This window comes from Lathamus discolor, chromosome Z, assembly GCF_037157495.1.
Source record: "Lathamus discolor isolate bLatDis1 chromosome Z, bLatDis1.hap1, whole genome shotgun sequence".
Taxonomy (NCBI): Eukaryota; Metazoa; Chordata; class Aves; order Psittaciformes; family Psittacidae; genus Lathamus; species Lathamus discolor.
In genome coordinates, this window is record NC_088909.1 from 1,475,536 (window position 1) to 1,496,374 (window position 20,839).

At 47.5% G+C, this 20,839-nt stretch overlaps 1 protein-coding gene across 2 annotated transcripts in view; it reads right to left on the bottom strand.

Moving 5' to 3' along the window:
• The window catches only part of ZFHX3 (zinc finger homeobox 3), a 152,646-nt gene that overhangs the window by 103,416 nt on the left and 28,391 nt on the right, over positions 1-20,839 (bottom strand). The window contains exon 1 of one of the 2 annotated variants that reach the window (XM_065661870.1): positions 20,303-20,376. The exons of the other annotated variant lie outside the window; for it this stretch is intronic. The gene's annotated coding sequence lies outside the window, so the exon portion shown is untranslated. Of the gene's footprint in view, positions 1-20,302; positions 20,377-20,839 lie in introns of those variants that run through there. 2 annotated transcript variants of the gene reach the window in all.

Here is a 20,839-nt window from a genome sequence, read left to right on the forward strand (position 1 = left end):
TGCCATACACAGCTGTCTTTGTGGTTGCACTGGGAATAAACAGTGATTCTGAGTTGCAATAAAAATAACCTGGTGCACTGAGTGGAATAAGAACGAAGAGTACCACAATCCTGTTGCCAAAAGGCTTAGTCTTCTTAATCAGCCTGTTTTGCTTACCTTAGCTAAAACACTTCAGCACTTCAGCACAGCACTGTGGCAGCTCTTATTTCACCAGCTCTCTCCCACTGAACATTTGTCCTTAGCTGTGTGTTTTCTTTAGAATGATCCCAGATCCTTCTGTGTTAATGCTGCATATTCAGCCTCCCACAACATGACGTACTCTATCCCGCTCACTGTTACTTTTTGCACTGACAACTGCAATCCAAATTAAACTAAAGCAAGTTCATATTGGGTGGAAAAAAAAAAAGAGTAAAGTAAGAAACTCTATAAACCCCATACTTCTGCCAAGTAGCTTTGGAAATACCTCTGCAGACCTCAAAGTGCAATGTGGAAAAAGAGCACCCCACAGATGCTTTTAGGCATAGAGTGTTCAGGCAGCACCCCAGACAATACAGCTAGGTGAGATATGACACAAATCTGAGTGCCTCCATCATCAAGAACTCTTGACTGGCAGGAAGATGCTCAACTGACAGTTGGGCCAAAAGGGTGACTGGGGCTGATGGGGTGGGAGGGTTAACAGCCTGACTGTAAAATCAATGTAATAAATGCTTGGTAAGTTACAGGAACATGCGGGAAGAGGAGGCCGCGATTGATAAAGGACTGCAGCTTTGATGCTGCACTGGGGACTTGTTTATTGACAAGAAAGCCAATCCCTTCTCCAGGCCAGGCCAGACTAGGCAGATCTGTGAGCACTGACGATTTAATTGGTGGGCTTTTCTACCTTGGGTTGCTTTATCCTCTCTCCCCACAACTCACTCCACGTTAACTAGTTCAGGAGGTGCTACTCCAAAGGAATCTTTCTCTCCTCCCCCTTTCCTTGTCACAGAGGAGCCCTTACAGAACAGGGATAAAACCCACAGCGAAAACATGGCCAGACAGAGCCCTGGACACAGGCTAAGACCCTAGACAAACTCGAGCTTTTCCTACCTGCTCAGTCTATTAACCGAGCTACTCCTGCAAAACAATGCTGATGAGGAACAGAAATACTTGTTCCTATTCGCACAGGAACTGCAGATATTGTCCCTTTAAACTGAAAAGAGCAATTGCCGTGTTAAAGCAAACCAGACTCCAAGGAGTACAACGTAGTTATTACACTATTATGGGCCCTGCATCTTCCTCTATCCCAGACTGCCCCTCACGAACCCGCATGGGATAGGGGGTTCTTTCGAGGACAGACCGATGCTCCATACCTCCCACCCACTCCCCACCCCCAGCCCTCTCTGCTCTGTTTATCAGGCAGTCAATAAGAAAAGGTAGTTCTTACTTAAGGAGGCAGAAGTCAACTTGTCAGGTCGATCAGCACTCTGTCTGTAAACATGGTTTCCCGTAAAATCAATGAACTCCAGTTACAGAGAGAACAGCCTGAGTGCTGGAGACTCCCTGCGTTCCCACCAGTGGCGAAAGGCTCTCTTCAATCCCTTCTCCGGCCTCACATCCCAGTGTTGCTCCCACCACTGTGCTCACCACACCACTGGCACACAGCCCACCCAAGCCCCTACTCCTCTGCAGCATCGCTGCATCTTGCAGCCCCTCCAAGCTGATTTGGGTCCTGGCTGAAGGACTTTCGACACCACAGGGGAGGGAGCAACAGCCACAGTGGCCCAGAGATGAGCTACCTCTGGATGGGCCAGTGCAAATGAAAGCACTGTATGCCCCACGCTTTCATCAAAGAGTTTGCGCTAACCACAGCCAGTGGTGTGCAGGTGCGCTGTGTCCAGAACGCAAGTGGAGTCAATCCCCACATCTTCCCCCTCCCTGCCCCATCTTCGCAGGGACAGACATGTCATCTTACAGCAGCGCTTCCACCACCGAGCAGCAGCTGGTGCTGAAGCAACACCCTCAGTCCCGGCAGGCTGGGGGCTCCTGGGGACCCTGGGCCCACGGCACCAGGCTGCTCCCCCCAGTGATGTGGTGTGGGCGGTGGAGGGAGGGCTCCTGCTGCTGCCCAGGCTTCCCGAGAATTAAATATGAACAGCCGTGCTGTGTAATTTTAAATTGTTAATTAGCACAGGGTTAATTACGCGGCCCTTTCACAAGAGGCTGTTTGGCAGTAAACCAAGACTGGAAGCAATGAGGAAGGAGAAAAACAAAAGGAGAAAGAGACAGTGAGAAACTGTTCCCTCAGCTAATGACCCACATGGCACCATGAAAAAAGAAAGGGTGCTGAGGACAGGGAAAAGATACAAGCAGATGCATTACATCCATGGCCATTACCCTGGAAGATACCCAGAGAGGCAGCCCTCCCTCTGCCTATTCCCACAGCTGCACAGTGGAGAGAAGTGCTCAACCCTGTAATGAGCAGGGTCTGCTCCTTCACAGCATCCTGGCAGGCAGCAGAGGCTCAGCTCCAGCCAGCACTCACACGTTTACCATGGCTCCACAGAAGGAGCAGCTCTCACAAATGCTCACAGTCAGAAAATGAACCTAAGCAGCTCCTGTTGGAGAGAACTGCGCATTGACCTCTAAACTTTGTAAATACACACCTACCTGTTGTGCCAACAGATGCTCTACAAATCAATAGCATAAATACAGGCTGCGACACAGCCTCAGAGTAGCTCCAGCACAGATACTGATGATTCAGGGGGAAGCACGAAGGGACAGCAGCAAGAGGACAAAGACAGCAAACAGCTAAAAGTGGGTTTAGATGCCCTGTGCACAGCCTCCTTATGCACACAGCTCAGTGCTTTACAATGACCTCAGAAGCACAGAGCCTGCAAGTGCTGATGCTCACATCAGGAAAGAAGCTCCTGTCTCAGGAACGGCATTTGATGACACTTGTTCCAGTCTAAAAACTAGGGATGGAAGTATCAAAGGTGACCGAGCAGCCCAGTAAACCCCATGATCCCTAGGGCCAGGTATGTTCAAAGCTCCTGAGAGCAGGAAGTCTGGGATGGAGAAGCAAGGCAATTACCATGTCCGTCTGGAGCTGTGACACAACAAACCCGCAGCATCAAAGCTTTCTGTGTCACTTCCCTGCACCTGGCATGCTACAAAGCACCCTTGTACCACTTAGAAACTGCATATGGAGAGACCTGATAAAAGTCATTACCTAGGATCAAGAATTCAAAAATTAAGGGAGAACAGAATGTATGTTGCCAAAGCAACTTTAATTTTGCTCCCTTATGCATATGCATTATGATACTGTCTTTAATTACATATTCACACACTGCCTCACTTAGTAAGCAGGATGGTCACATAAGAGGGTAAAATAAGGTTGCATGAGCATGTTGTCACTTTATGAGATTTATACAGCAGCTGTTAGCACACAAATATGTGGAAACTCACTTCCCAGAACAGAAAGATCTTTTCAAATTTCCTAAGCAACAAGGGCTGGATATTCAAGCTTGGGAGTAATACAGCAATAGTTTCAATTCCCAGTTTCATAAAATGCTTTTATCTTCAAGCTTAAACAGAAGATACAGCTTTCAGCTCTCTCCCATTCATTAAGGTGCTAGAAAGTAGTAAGAATACCTGCCAGCCTAAGGGAAACATACAGGATTCTGCAAAAGGACTTGAAATATTAGGTTGAAATGGTACTTACGAGCCAAAATCTAAGCAGACTAGTGCATGTGGATGCACAGCTTCAAGAACTTTTTCTAAGTGGGGCTTTCCATCAATATTTTACATCATCAGTGCCTTAGGATTCCTCTTACGGAATTCCTAACCAAAACATCCTTGCAAATACTGGTATTTATCTGTCAAGCTCAACATTTTAAAGAAGAAATTATTAACTAATTTCCCACTTTCACATAGCAAGTTCCATCTTGCACCCTTCCAAGCAAGACCCAAGTTGTGTTTTGGCACACACTTATCTCAGTGGAATTGCCTCATCAACAAATGGAGTTTGCTGAGTGTTCGTAATGAGGTATCCATCTTGCCAAATCCTGCACATCCAGCCCTCCTCTTCTGCCGTTAGGCTTTACCAACCAAAAGCCAAGCTCAGTTTTTACTTCTAGAGTTTCTCTGCAACTACTGCTCAGTGCCAGAATGTTGTTTCCAGCAAGACACATGGCCACGTCCAACACCATTGCACCAAGAGTGGAATTAGCAAGCCAAGAGGGATCCAACCAACACTGACCCACGGGGTCCAACACCCATGGATAAGAGTCCGGCCAGTCCTTGCAGACTGTTCTGCTGTACTGGCAAAGCCAAGAATTCATGGAATCATAGAATTGTTTAGTCTGGAAAAGACCCTTATGGTCATAGAGTCCAACCATTAACCTAATGCTACCATGTCCACCACTAAACCCTGTCCCCAAGTGTCACATCTACACATTTTCCAAATACCTCCAGGGATGGTGACTCCACCACTTCCCTGGGCAGCCTGTTCCAGTGCTTGACAACCCTTTTGGTGAATTCACACACCTCTGCGGAAGCCCCAGTGAACATGGTGTGTTTTCCCTTCCAAAGGATGGCTCTTGAAGGGCACAAAGTCCCAAAAGACAATGAGGCAGTATACAGTGGTCTACAAAAAGGAAAGATCCATCAGGCACCTCAAAAGCACAGGTTGGTCTTCTCCCGGCAGGAAGACAACCACATGGAGGGCCTGCTTTTGGCAGCCGGCAGTGCTCCAGAGCTGGCATGCTGACAGCACAAACAAGCACTGCACTGCACACTCTCCTTACAGGAGAGAAAAGGCAAGCACTCCCTGACACACAGGCTCACACGCACAGGCACAGCCAGCGCCTCAGATCTTCGCAGGATCATTAGCATAAACAGCTTTTCAAGCAGCAGGAAGCAAAGGAAATGCTGAACAAAACAGGACTGAAAGCTGTAGGGCTCAAGCACTTGGCATGAAACTCAGAGAGAAAGGGTCTCCTTGAAAAGGTGAACCTTCTACATCACCCACATTTTTTCCTCTGTCCTTCACACCAGCTGAAATTGAGAGAGTAATATGAGATTCAGGCAGCTTTTCAGAAAATATTTTGTTATGAACTATTATTCCACGTTTGATGATCCTTTTGAGTCAGCTACTGTACTACACACACAAATATTTATATAATCACCAACCCACTGCCATTGAGAGCAGAGTAATCCAGAGGAGTGCCAGAGGGGTTGAAGTGAGCAGCTGGGGAAAAGAGCCTTTATTCCTCCAGAGACACACTTGCACTGAAAGCATTTTGTAGCAGAGGTAAACTAGCTTAGGACGCATTTCTCTTTACAAAACAGAGTAAAACGCTTAGTTCACAAGTGACACGGCATTTACACACACCCAGGACACAGAGCTTGTTTTCAGGTCCTGCATGAACCTCTCCTCTTATGTAGAACACCACAGGAAGTTTCAGATTTTCTTTCCACACTGGTTTGCTTCAAAACACCACACATTCCACGAGTTGCGCAATTCACCCTTTTGCTCTAAAACCCCAACATTTCTTGTCACATGCAGTTTCCAGCCTATGCTGCTGCATAAATAACTACATTTGCATCTGGTTCCCATTTTCAGTGCACTGTTGTTGACATAACTCCAACACTAACTGAAGAGCTGTCGAGGACAAAACTGCCTCACTCTGTCACAAGGACTCCACGGTCCCCCTAACCTCCCATACCTTAGTGCTCTTCGACTCACCGTTCCCCTCCTTTGCCACAGTCTGAAGCTTGCCCTCTCCCTCATTTTCACCCTAGCAGTCTATCCAGTAGCTTGTACAACTAAGAGTTGCCACAGCTCCATTTGGGCCACCAGGTCCCTACTACAAAGGGCAGTTACATCCATATGACTTTGCACTAGGCAACACCTACACCCATTTAACGCACAGATATGTTTGTTAAGAGAGAATCTCCGAGTTGTTCTGAGTTTTCAAACACCAGAAAGACACATATAAACAAATCCAAGATGGTATTTAAATTGCCAGAGTGCTGTTCCTAAATCCAAGAAGAAATTGCAGCATTTAGAGCAATACTACAGGATGCAAACCACAGCAGCGACTCCTGAAAGCGAGGGATTCCAGCTGGCTTCTGCGGTTCTGTTGATGGTTCATCCACCTCCCATCTTCCTGCTACTTGACACACGGAGCAGCCTCTCCCACTCAGAAACACTTGAGGCATTTGCACTGCTACTCTGAGAGCCAACTCTTACAAGCCACCATCGCCAGGCTTCAACCAGCCCTGAGACATGGCTTCAGAGGAGACAGAGGCACCTTGAGGTGGCCCAGCCGGAAAAGTGAATGCTGTGCTGGTACACCGCTCCCCCTGAGCAATGCTCTGCATGTGCGGACTCACATGCCTAGGGAAGAAGCCCTGCCAATCCTCTTTCCTTCTACTGATCTACCCAAACAACATCTGTGTTCCAGACTAGTGGCAAGGGCCAAGCAGAAGGTTAAGAGTTAGAATCTAAGTCATGCAAACCTCCACTGCCAGGGCTCAGATCCAGTCCTTGTTAGGAAACAGACATGCTGCATGGTCCTGGGCTCCACTCTTCCCACCCTTCGGGAAAGCCAATGCTTCAGGCACAGAGAGCAAGCTCAGCAGCATTAGGTCATTCAGTAACCACTCTGCTTGCCACTTACGACTCCAGAGCTGTCTGGTATGTTAGTTCTGAATTATACACTGGTATAAAGCACTGGTATAAAGCCCCACTGCAAAGGTCACTGGGATGTACACTCAGATCTGCTGTTAATGTTCTGGTATGAATTTTATATAAATAAATGTATAAATTTTACTGGTCACTGTTTTATCACTGTAAGATGACCTAAAAAAAACCCAGAACCTTGAAACTGGTAAGGAAACCTCCCCTTCTGGAGGACTTTTAGCAGATCCAAGTGCTCCCATACTCCTGTAAATAGATCATCCGCTCACTCACCTGCTACCAAAACAGTGCCCTGCTCGAGATTTCAGATATAGTCTAAGCATTTTCTTTACCCGGTCAAAATAAACCTTCCTGACTGCAGTAACCAAGAGGAGTCAATAACTACATGCCACTTGACATTTCAAAGTTTCAAGTTTATGTGCTCCTAGTCCACAGTATGCAGCCACCCTATCCGCTGCCTCATCCTTAACACACTTCAGAACAAACACATCTCATGTGCAAGTTTAACGGTCTCACAAGGGAGAGACTGACAGAGATTCAGACAAATACAGGTTTCAAAGCGTGTGCCCAGTGGATCTGAACAGCCTCCGAAACATGTGAGGGATTCATGCACCTTTGGAGACAGTGAAGGAAGTTGCCTCACACCCTCCTCCAGACTGCCAGCACTGAAAGCGTTACTCCACTGCTTGGCCTCTTGCTAATTGTGGGTTTTATTTTTATTTCCTATTACCCTCTTGCACGCCTGATGAGATTATCTTACCGGAACTGACACAGCTGGAGGCTGTAGCCATACATGGAGCCTCTCAGGAGGCAACACAATTTTATTTTCATTGATCAGAAATCAGCAGGGCAGTAAATGATGGGAAATTCCATTAGGAGAAATACTGGGCCATGAGACCCAACTCTTCAGGTACACCCAAATCCCAGAAAGTTCCGTCTTTTCCTCGTGTCCCATCTGGATGCTGAATTAGAGTCACATTTCTTCCTCCCAAAATGGAGTAAGCTACTAACCTGAAGCTTTTAATTGCTGACTGCTTTGCTGGAAGCAGAACCAACACTGCTGAAACACCCCCAAGGGTTCACTTAGCTGAGACAAAGTCTTTGGTAGAGGCAGCGGTCTTAGACTGCCCCAGAGCCACTGGACCTGTACAGCCTGTGCCTGATGCCACATCCACAGCCTCTGCTCTCACGGGACAGTATGTGCGAGAGGCACTGGTGCACTAGTGCATCACCCAGCTCTGGGGTAGCCCAGCAGAACCACCAGCAGCCAAGGGGATATCCAGTGTGCACACTCCCATTCCATCCCCGTTCGGAGCCCAGACCCCTGGAAAAGCACTGCACTTTGCCGCAGAGGGAATAGCCTTCCTTCTTCAAGGGTAGGGGTCTTGGGTCAGAAACCTCTTCTGACACAACACTGTCACAAGCCCAAATTCACACAAGCATCACATTTCAATCCTTCTGTTTTAAAATACCACATACACAGAATATTCACTCAACTCCACATTCCTGGATCAAAATCCTGACATCAAGCCTCCGTGATTAAAAGCTGGGTTTGACCTATCCTGTTGTTAATTTTTGCTCGTGCCTGGGTTGAAATCCCAAATCCTCTGCCTCCTCCAGCAGGATGGACAAGTCCCATCAGTGGAGCACGGGTTAACAGAAGCTGACCGCAGCACAGTTGTTAAAGTAATCAATACCAGTGAGATACTAAAGCAGCATAAGCCACATTATTGATTGCCAAGCAGATGATAAAACTGTTTATTATGATAATTGCAGAGTGCCTGCAAGATGCTCCTAGTCCTGTCTTGAGCTTTTTACAGAAATAAGAATTGCCAGAGCATGATCTTCTGTCTGAAGCCTTTCTGAACCTTGGTGCGAGTCCTCCACACCCTGCTTAGTGTGCCACATTCACTTCCAACCCACTGCCTGGATGGAGAAGGTCACATTATTACACACAGTCCCTGCGCTATCTATCATGTGTACACCCCATATCACAGTCTCACTCTTAAGAGAAAAAAAAATTCTCTTGAACAGTCACAGACATCAACTGGCCTTGCCTTCAGAAGATAAGCAAAACACGAACTGCCAGATTAGGACTACTTTGGCAAAAGCATCTATTACTTCTCCAACTGCAGGAGCAATGGAAACTATAACATAACTGGGCTCCACACTGCCACTGCTGCCAAATGACAGCTGAAAATGAGTTTAACATGGGCTGAAGTTCTGCCAGCAGCTCTATGGACAGTAAATACGGAGTGTGGGTCCCATTATCTCCCAGTATGGACAAGGCTCTGACAGCTTCATCTCCACATTAATCTGAAGGACCATATGCCACAGAATGCAGGCAGTACTTTGTACAGACTCCACTGTTCTGCCTGGCTGCTTTCACAGCCTGTGTGGGTTTCACTAAGAAATCACAGCCAACAGTTGCAAAATAACTTTACACCAGTCAGACCAGTCTTACTATGGGCTGGCCTCAACTAGGTTAGACCACAGATGGTGCTTCTGGCTAACGCTCTAGGTCTTCCCTCTCCCCTTAAAGTCGCTCACCGGCATGAACCCCTCACTTTCTTGGTGCCTCTCTGCTGCCCCCCATCACAATCTACACAAGGGAGGTGGCCTCCCTCCCTATCACCCTTAGGCAGGTCAAGCCTCCACCTTTCTTTTCCCCAGGGACAGAAGGAGCCGAAGAGCCAACGGCAGCCAGTGCCAAGCGCCAGTGCACCAGGCTCTCCAAGACAAGGAACTCTCTGTTGTTCCAAGAAAATCCATTAAAATGATAGTGACAGCCATTCCCAGATCCAGACCTGCTGACCACAACTGAGCACCACTGACCACTCTCCCTAGCACACAGGGTGGAAGCACTTCCCCAAAGCTTCGTTCGGATTTATTCCCCCCTCCAGTTTTAGAACAACATTCTAGGAAAGGATTCACAGTCGTAAGCAATTTTGTTCTACTCCTTGTTACAACGGGAGAAATGAAGGACGTTTTAACAACAGACAGCACCTGAACAGCTTAAGAAGTCAACGAGGGACAAGTAACAAACATGAGGCAGTAAATCCTTCGGTCACCTATGAAAACCTGCACAGGATGTATTTCTAGCAGTGAGAAAGACTGTTTTCTACAACACAAGAGGACAGGTCAAACAATGGTCCTGAAGATGACTACTAAACAGCCAGCCTGTCCTTGAGACATCCCCACTTCCTCACTAAGGCCTGGAAAGGTCACCCCTTACAGTCAAGGCCAGGCAATGGGAGAGACAGATCAATCTTTTGAACACAAAACCAGAAGACCCAACACAGCAGCCAAAAACAGTCGATGAAATCTGAAGTGGTCTCTGTCTTCTGTATCATTAATACCTCTGTGCTCAGAAAGATGCCTCAGAAAGCCTCTTAAGACAGAGACTAACCTTAGCTGAGTAACTCCAAGCTCCCCATGTAAACCCCTTTAATACTAGGCATGGTAATTATTGCCAAAACAGTAATGGCAGTGGCCGAACGTGGGGGATGTAGATAATGGACTCCTCAGCAAAGATTGCTGGGGACTATAACCCATGTGAGTGAGGCTCTGTTCATGTCAAGAGACTCACAATCACTTCAGTAAAACAACAGCACCTTCCCAGTGCCTAGCAACTACAGCGGAGAAAGAGGGTAAACCAGCTCCAAGACATGCCATCTTTTTCCCCAGCACTTCTTTTATCCCTTGCAAAACCCACTGCCCTCAGGGTGACTGCAGCTGTGCTACAGCCGAGCTGCTGGAAGCCACTGGGGCATGCAGGATTGTGAAGTCCTCAGCTGACTGCTGCGGACCAAGCAGTGCTTACACCTATGAGCACTATTTACCATTCCTTCCATAACAGCTCCTGGAAGCTTCAGGATCGCTGGGCTGCTCTATGGCCAGTGGCAACCCCCAATGCTCCACGTTCCAGGCTTGTGGTATCCCAGCCCCAGCAGAGTGATGCAGCTCCACCTTCACGCAGTTCAAGGTGGCGGCTCTGCGCAACTAATGCAAGCTTGGTCTGCACCTTGCACTTTATCAAGAACCATCCCCATTTGTTAAAGCAGAACGAGCAGCCCAGGATACGGCGCCCTTCCCCAGCTCTCCTGGAAATGTATCTCTGTGGCCTCCAGCCTGCCCTCCTCCTGCAGAGGGGCCAGGGGAAGCATACTGGTGCCCCTTCCTTTCCTTGAAAATACTCATTTTCATTATCGCTATTACTTTTAATTAGCACTCTACGGCAGCCCTAAGCCCTCCCAGCTGGAGGAAAGTTCTGCTCCTAAATGAACAATTAGAAGGTGCACTGAGGGAATCTTTTTCTCATCTTCAGAAACTAGTTTCTCAGTTGAGCTAAAAGCCACCTGGTTAAATGGAACTTCCTTGAAGGGGTATCTTCAGGCACTGCTCAAAGCCCGCAGGTCATCCTGGTATTCCTGCTGCATGCGTGGACTACTGAAGTCGAGAACTTGAAATAGTGAACTTCAGCATTACTAATGAAGGGGTCTTAAAGCTGCTGCCCCACATCACTTGCTGAATGGCCTCCTCTTCCTCATCTGGTCACAATAATTGCCCTGAGAAAAATCAAAGGTTTTAATGCCCATCTCACTTGTGAAGCCCCCTGACATCGTTTAATTTGCTCAAGAGTTCAGGCCAAGGACAAGCTGAAGAGACAGAGCCCTATTAAATGCATAAGAAAACAGGTCCATATGAGGCATAATTACTAGAAACACAGTCTCTTGATCGAGCGCTTCTCAAACACCAGCAACAAGAAACATCCACCAAAAGGCCTCAAAAGGCGGCCTCAGCCATTTTCAAGGAAGCATTAAGATGGAGAGGTGAAGTGTCAGAAGGACGCTGTCTAAAGCGCTGTCCCACGGGCCACCACCATCTCCCCAGCATCTCTGCACAGCACAGCATCAACAGAGTCAAACCTTCAACTAGAAAGAAGCTAAAACTTGTCAGTCAACACTGATCAAAACCACATCTATCGTACCCCTCTCTAGGTCAGTCAGGGCTGATATTCTCCCATCACACTGCTCCCAAAGCACCCTGCGCATGGGCAGCCCTCTGGGAACCCATACCCTCAGCAAGCCACCCCTGCCAAAGAGGGCAGAACCCATTAAGGACAAGTGACCAGGATGACTCCCACCCATCCTTCCCAAATCCAGTCCTTTCCTTGGATTATGAGACCAAGATTTTACAGGAGTTCACGTACATAACGAAGTCCAAGCGTCTAATGCATGTAAAAGGAACAGGTAAAGAAATAACGAAGTTCCCAACACAATTAATAGATTTCACTGCACTGGTACAATTGCACTTTGCTGAATCCAAGAGGCATGTTCTGCTCTTCCCCTCAGTTTCTCCATATCTCATTAAGCACTGCCAAAGCAGAAGCTGCCCAATGACACTGCATTTATCAGAATTCCCACCTGTATTTGGACTGCAAGACTTCCCTTCCAGAACCATTCTGAAAATCCTGAAGTCCACAGAACGACAAGGCTTAAAGTAACACTAATCTCACCATTTCCATTCAAATTTGTAATCCTGTAAAACACTTGGTTCCTCTTGCTCCCCTTCGTATCTCCCTTCTTCCTCACACTTCACAGTGACTAACCCTTCTTCCCTCACAGCCCTTTTCTGAGCACTGAGTTAGATTCCTTGTCAGTGAAAGTCCTTGGCAGGTGTGAAATAAACTTTATTTGTTTATTTAACCATTGCTTACACCTCCTGTAAACTCAGGAAGTTTACTTACCTTACAAAGGTGGGATATTACCTGCAGTTTGTAGCATGTCTAATGGCCAACAGCAACAGATCCCTCGTCTGTCCTGGCGTGCAGAAGCAGAAGCAGCCTGGCGGAGCTGAGCCCTCAGCACCACACCAGGTCCCACACTCCATACTCTCCACACCTCGCCTGGACAACTCCGAGCCCCAGCTCCCAGGTCCCAGCCCCAGCACTCCCCACCTGCGCAGTGAGGCATCTATACTGAGGAACAGCATCTTTTCTATCCATCACTTGCAATGCATTGAAGATACCCACACTCTGCTCTCACTGCCCCAAATGAATGAAGGACACTAAGAATAAAATACTCCGTAGCCTGACCCCATTTACTCCATCCCCTGCAGCCTGGCAGGTAAGTGTGCCCCAGCTATGCCGAGCATCAGCATTTCTCCCTGCGACCAACCATGCCATGCAGTTGAGGAAGGAGCCAACAGGAGGACTGCTACCTGGCTCAGCCCATCCCCTCACACTGTGTTCAAGCATTTACTCCGCTCTCCAAAATCTGTCTTTGGAGAAGGGGAAGCGAATGCTTCCGGTGCCCAATGAGCCCAGATACCAATCAGACCACAACGCAACACGGGGGAGAAAAGGACACAAAACAATTAATTCTTGGCTGCTTGTTTTAGCTTTAGGCAAGGGAAGGTGCATGGCACAGTGAGAGGAGACTGGAACAGACAGAGGCTGGGACTTGCTCCAAGAGCCCCAGGGGTGGCAGTGCTGGCTCCCAACCCCAGCAACATGGGGCTGCTCTCCAGCAGGTGAGGGCTCGGTCAGGCTGCCTGGGCACAGGGAACAACAAAAGCTTCTCAGCCAAGTTTCTTTTGACTTTTCCATGCAAGAAGCTGCTCAGACAAAGAACAGGACTAAGCTATCAAACGAAACCATCTCCTGTGACCAGATCTGACTGCAGCCTCCTCCGCACCTACATGGAAGACAACTTACAGAAGAGCCTCACAGCTGCAGGGGTTTATTCTATTCTTGGTGGGGTCTGTGATCCATACAGCTGAATGGTTTTCCCTCTGACAAGATGATGTGGTCTGTGCACAAGACCTGCCCGTGCCATTTGCCATCGTCAGGACCACCGTGGCGACACCAGAAGCAAGCACAGGTATCCACGCAAGGCAACACAAAAGGCCTGGCTTGCCTTTTGAACTAAATCCCAGCAGTAAATCTACAGGTTAACTGTCTAATACAGGAATGTCTCTGATCTCACAGACCCTTGTCACTGAAAACACTTAAAACTCTGCTTTTACAGCAACAGAAGTATCTTTTACAGCAACCACCAAGAGAATGATATTCAGCAAAGACCTTACAAAGACTGGTGGAAGCCCAGGAACGTTCAGCAATATTTCTTGTCCCGAAGCCAAGCAGGTCCAAATCCCTAACGCAGAGAGGCTGCCAAGAAAACTCACCTAGGAAGCTTCATCTCATCACTCAGCCTGTGTCACACTTCTGCAGGTCCTTCCTCTGCCCTGCTCTCCCCTCTGTCTTACCGCAAGGCAGAGCTAGCAGCTTTGCCAGTCAGACAAAGAATGTACCAATTCACAAAACAAGTCTCTAATTTACAAACTCACCCCCACATCCCTCCCCTGCCAGGCAGGTAGAAGCAGCTGCCACCCCGCCATTTGCTTGCAGGCAAGGTTTTAACTGCGTGGGGAAATGAGGATAAAGAGATACCTTCAGGAAGCAAGACCCAGAGGAATCATCCAGCCTGGCCACCTGTGCATCAAAGAGACTCAGAAAGTCCTTGGTCAGACTAAACATCACTTAGCAACAACTAAAAACATTGGTGTTATCAGCACTGTTCCCAGGCTGAAAGTCAAAAACAGAGCATTGCACCAGCTACTAGGAAGGAGAAAAACAACTGCTACTGCTGAACGCAAGACAGCATCCAACTCCCTGCTCCTTGCTAAACCATATGACTAAGAGTGCCATCCAGATGCTCCTTGAACTCTGACAGGCTTCGTGCTGTAACCACTTTCCTGGAGAGTCTGTTTCAGTGAAGAATCTCTTCCTCATGTCCAGCCGGCAGCTCCCCTGATTCAGCTTCATACCATTTCTTTGTGCCCTACCGCTGGTCCCCAGAGAGAGGAAGAAAAAACTGAACGTGAACCCATCAATGGCAACATTTTTCTCTCAGTTGAGCTTTTCTCTTTGGTAGCAGCGATACGCTAGCTGCTTGGTAATCATGTCTCTCAGAAGGTCAAACCCCATCTTCCCTCTACTTACCTCCCCCCAGCATACAGACATGGGGGAGTTTCTGACCATCAGCTGATATTAAATGTCCTTCCTCTCATCTTCAGTTTGATTCTGGTCCTTCCCTCTCAGTGATACCATGAGTCAAACCACAGCAGAAGGCAGCTGGAGCCTGGGCAGCCTTCATTCGATCTTTCAGTTCCAAGGGGACATAAACCCAGCCATCAAGTCCTTGAAACCTGTCCAACCCATGACAGTTGCGTTTGGTAGACTACACAGTTTGTCTCTTGCCACAGATGATGCAAGCAAGACCTTTTCCTGGGCCCTCTGCAATCTGCACCTATGTACTCATTAATACACGATCTCCTCAGACCTCAACCAAATCTTCTCCTTGCCCCGACACTTTAAGGGATGTGACAAATTAAAGATATTTTATGAATAACATTTCCTTTACTTTGTTGCCTAAATCATTTCCTGATGTGGGTGACACATTGCCTTGGATAATCCTATGGACGACTCTCCATCCTATTTAAAGTATCTCTGGTAGCAACAGCAAATGCTAGCATTAAGAGATACATCTGGGAACAAGCTATTCAATTAAAATCCAATTTTAACACACCACAAAGTGGGAATGAGAAGGAAGATGAAAACTAACCCTGCATGACTGCATTTTTTCCAAGGACTACAGTTCTGGAAAACAAATCAGCTTATCAGTATTTTGCACTGAGGCACACATTATCCTTAAGATACAGCGAGAAGCAATGAGCACCTCTGGCAGCAGACCTCTGGCAACTGCGGAATGGCTGCTCTTTGCAGTGGTCACACGAGATGCAGAGTTTGATGCTGTGAAAGTGGAGTTGCAAACCAGTTCCCTTTTCTAAAAGGGAGGGATGATCTCAGCTGCAGCCACTGCCCTGCAGTTGAATTGTGAGGCTCAAGGCCATGGCAGGCAGTTGTAGTCCTGCCTGAAAGCTGATGGCTCCAAATTCCCTGGAGGATCAGGGGCACAAGGGTATTTCCTAGGTGTGATCACAGCAGTAATTGCAGTACCTACCCTCTGGCTAGCTACACACCAACGCCCTGAAGATCTGACCAAGAACTGGAACAGAGTATCCCCTGGGTCTCACCTCAGCCCCTTCAGGCAGGAAAATCCTGTGGCTGCCTGTGCTAGTCATAGGATGAGCTTTCTAGTAGCAGCCTGAGTCAGAGGACAACCCTTGGGGCAGTCCTGAGTCTAAGATCCTCTGATGAGGAAGAAGCTGATTCATTGCAGACTGTCAAATCACTGGTGCTGGGGTCCAAGATGACAGTGACTGATTTTCTTTTTAATCATAAGCTGCAGTTGGCAGAATGACCCGTCACAGCCACAGCTCAGGCACGTATCAAGCACTGCTGGCATTGTGAGCTTCTAGGAGAAATGAGATGTGGTGCAAGTCAGGAGCTGGCATGTCTGCATGGCAAGGAACACAAGGAATAGCAGCAGCTTTAAAGGACGAAGGAGGTCTAGACACAAGGACACTGCTCAATAAACACCTCAGAAAGACAAGGCAGAAGTCACCAGAACATACAGTGGGACAGCCATCCGGTGACCCTGTTTACCAGAGATCACAGACCCTAAATGCAACAAAATTTTAGAGAAGTAGTAATGAAAAATTAAAACAAAGCTAAAAGGAAGAACAGGAAACACTGTAAGAGCAAACCCACCACCCACCAGCCATGCAGGCGAGCTTCTCACCCACCCCACCTCCTCACACTGCCCTGCACATGCAGAATGTGCCTAAAGAAATGCTTGGGGTGAAGGTACTTTTGTTCCTGACCTCTTGTTGCCTTCCAGCCACCTTCAGCAGCACTTTTGGAAGATCGCCAGAAGCAGCACGTCTGCTTTAGCACAATTTGTGTTCTGTCAAATGTTTCAATTATAAACATCTATTTTATTTCAGTTTCTGTTACTCATTAGACTCATTTACTACTTCTTTAAAGTCTCATTCAGATTATTAAAGTATAGAGAAAAGAAAAATCCCACTTTTAAGCCCAAGGTGTACTATCCCATTCTTATCTTGCACATCAGCTTTCATTCTGCTGCCCTATGAGCACCAGGAAGCAGGAGGGCAGTGGGATGAGGTAGTGTCCCAGCGTGCTGCCCACATCCCACCTCTGGGCAAAGTTTCCCGAGCGGCACAGGAGGCTGGGAGGGAGCAGTGCTCTGCCCACACCTGCAGAAGCCCCAGGGTTCCTTCCATCCAGCCCTGGCACTGGGGGATGCACAGTTATGATCACGCACTTCAGGTTTCTAGGGTCAGATCCAGCCTGTGTGTGTGAGTCCAGCAGGTCCACAACCCAAGGCTGGTAAGTAACCCCCAACGACTTCAGGTTCAACTACCTTCTCAGCTGAGTATCAGCATTTCCAAACTAGAAACAGTCCAGGCCCAGGAAAAGCCCACCTTTCTTCAGGGAGACCAAATGGAAACCAGAAGCACAGTGACACCTCAGGGACACAGACACCCTCAACCTTAAAAAACACAATGGGGTTATTCATCAGATTCCTCACTAGCAAACATCATTCATGCCTATCTCTAAACCAGCAACTTACTTAAGTCTCAAAACATGACTACCACTAAATTAAGGAATGTGTATGGCTCTGCGTGCTCCAGGGACAGACCTTCTGCTGTTCAGAAGATGCAGAGGTACAACGGAGTGAACCCAAACCAGACTGCACTATGGGATTTATCACGGGCTCTGAGGAATGACTGGCCCCTGCTGCAGCTTGCTGGTAGAAAACACAGCCTTACAATAAGACTGAAAAGCTTCTACCAAGGATTTGAGTAACTACACCTAAACTACCCACCCACTGGGGCTCCTTGGTCTCAGGAGTTCCCAAAGGCTTTGTTTTCCAGGAGACTCCAGAAAATGTAATGAAAAATAGGCAAAGTAATGAAATTTAGGCATGGACAAAACCTGAAAACTTGCAAGAACCTCAAAACCATCCTTTCCATACACCTCAGAATAACACCAGTACACTGAACAGTTCCACTTCTGGTGGGTAAACACATCAGTTAACTTCAGCTGGCACCTTAACAAAGTACACAAAGAAATAAATACTCACCTACATCAGAGGATGAATTATCTACCTGTATTTGATCTCAGGTCATTCAGCTCCACAGCACTTGAATCTAGTGGAAGCTTGTCCCTGCTCATTGCAGAAAGGCTGGACTGGATGACCTTTACAGGTCCTTTCCAACCCAAACCATTCTGTGGCTCTGCGCATGTACAACTGGACACTCCCTCCTCCTGCGCAACCTCCCTTTTCAGAGGGCTTGGACCAACCATCATAAGCCACTATTGCCCACAGGGGTTATTTCTTTTCAATTCGGACTGTGTCAGGTCTTCAGCTGTCAGATACAGCCCTTCTCAAGGCCAGGAAAGAGGCACAGTAATAGAGCTGGCATAGCTAAGGAGCAAGCAAAACTTGAAAATTTAATGCCTGAATTAAAAAAAACCGCAATTAGTTCAAAACTGAGAATCACTAAGTACACCTCAGACAGGTTGAGCATCAGATACTCCTAACCACCCACCAAGGCCATTAATTGTGATGGGTATGGAACAGCAAATGCAGAACCTGTATTAAAGGGCTGGAGGGACACTGCTGTGGGTTTCATTGGCTTTGTCTCATATGAGACAAAGGTGTAAGTAGTGTGAAATGAAGAACAATTAAAGAGACAGCAATAAACGGAAACCAGAATAAACCATAAGGCAGGGTTACTGAAGACACATTGAAGACACAACTACCCTTTCTTCAACAACATTCCATGGGGAATTCAGTCAGGGAAGATGGGCACTTGCTACGAACTCAGAAAGGCAGAAAACTAGGCCAAGAGAAGATGACACCAAAATGATTTAAAGAAAATACTGCTCTGAATGGAGGTTATTTGGAAAGGCCTTGGGAGTCGTCTCACTAACTAACTTCACTGATGGCCTTGCTGCAAGTCAGCAGAGACCACTGATACTTCGTAAAAATAAATTGAGAAGCACAATTCTGGAAAACCAGGATATTACACAAGAAAAAAGCTATGGTTTGAGGCTCCAAATAATGAGAAGGGAACTAAATCCAAAAACATAACAGGAAAACTCTGAATTTGTGCAGCAAAGTCAGGGTTTACCAACTGGGTCTTACAAAGCAGGAGACAGACTGATGCACCAGTCAGGGTGGGAGGACCGAAGAGGTGCAGCTGTTAAAGTGGCAAATATGATCTTAGTATGTTATTCTGGGTGTTTTTAGAGATAGGGAAGTAATAAATGGCATGTTAATAGCACTGTAAGCCCTCAGCTGGAATTGCATGCACAACTGTGACCACATTACAGAAGAAATAACTTAGCTGTGAACAGATGGAGGCGGCTCACAGAGCGACCACAGGAACGGATGCTCTCCAGCACAATACAGCACAACCAAATGGCTTTCACTGAGCCATATGTGTTGTGGCTGGAAGCTGGTGTGTGCACACGCGCGTGTATGGGAGGACGTGCACACAAGCACAGCGGCAGAAGGCAGGGATCACCCCATGGAAGCAGCCGGGCTGCAAACCATGTCCCGGCGAGGAAGCTCTTACATCAATATTTAGAAAGCAGTGCCTGCAACAGCAGGAGAAGGGAGGCAGCAGTGGAATGTTTGACCCAGCATTAACGTTTCTAACAAGAGGTAACTCGGGCAACTCTGCATATACATAAAATCTGCTCTGGCAGATTTACATTTCCACTGGTTATCTTTTAGTAAACACTGACAGAGAAGCTTCCAACCTCAGACACTTCTGCACTAGAAAATTACTAGGCTCCTGTGGACAGAGCCAGGTGAGTCTTCAAAACTGTTCTGTAAAGTGCTCTGAGGAGAACAGGCAAGGAGGAGGTTGCATACCACTGGAATCAGCAGCACGAATGTTACACCACAGTGCCTACAGCAATCATGTTGTCCTGTATATTTAACAAGTAAATATTTCTCTGTTTCCTCGAAGTTGAACTTCTGGGAGACATGAGCCCAGCAGTCATCATGGTAGCCTCAGGCCACACTAACACAAGTGCAATAACAATTTATTGGTTTAAGTTAACTTTCCTACTTTCCCCTGTTTATTTCTTTTGCTGAAAGAGAAATCAACAAGGCCAGAGTGATTGTGCCGTTTATTATGCAACTGTCTGCCAGTTTATATGTGTGCTCCAGCAAGGCAAGGACCAGATAACTGATACCTGAACACTTGCCTTCCCTGCTAGAACAGGGTGCCGCAGGGCTCAGAGCTCCCCGCCCAGGGCACGCTGCGGCAGCAACCTTGAGACCCTGCAGCCTCCATCCTCCGTACCGAACTGTCCCAGCCTCGCCCCTGCCCGTGCATTCTTACTGCTTGTGGTGGTTTAAGCCCAGCCGGTAACTCAGCACCATACAGCCACTACCCCACTCCCTCCTTTCCCCCCCCACCCCGCTCCCAGTGGGATGGGGAGAATGGAAAGAATGCAAACCCCATGGGTTGAGATAAGAACAGTCCCATACCTGAAGTATCATACAAACCCACTACTAGTAATAAGGGAAATAAGGGGAGAGAATATAAAACTAAAAAGAGAAGGAGAAAACCCCAACAAACACAACTGATGCACAAATAATTGCTTACCAACTGCCGACTGATATCCAGCCTGATCAGAGCAGTGGTCTGGCCTTCCAGATGACTCCCCCCAGGTTCTGTACTGGGCACGACGTGCTGTGGTATGGAATACCCGTTTGGCTAGTTTGGGTCAGGTGTCCTGTCTCTGCTCCCTCCCAGCTTCCTGTGCCCCTCCTCACTGGAGAGCATGAGACTGAAAAGTCCTTGATCAGAGTAAGCACTCCTAAGCAACAATGAAAACATCAGTACGTTATCAGCATTGCTCTCAGACTGAAGCCCAAACACAGCACTGCACCAGATACTGGGAAGGAGAAAAACAACTGTTACAGCTGAACCCAGGACACTGCTCATGACTGGCACCTGCCGCTGTGCACCTTAGAGCAGCACACGTGTAAATGCACACATTCTGAATTTAGCCCTGCTCCTCCTTGCTCCAACATCTTCCAGAGCATGAGACTACTGGTGGCAATCTCTTCTGGCAGCAAGCAGAACTAAAAGGATTAATCTGCTACATCTCTGTAACAGTACTTCAGTAATTAAGAGGAG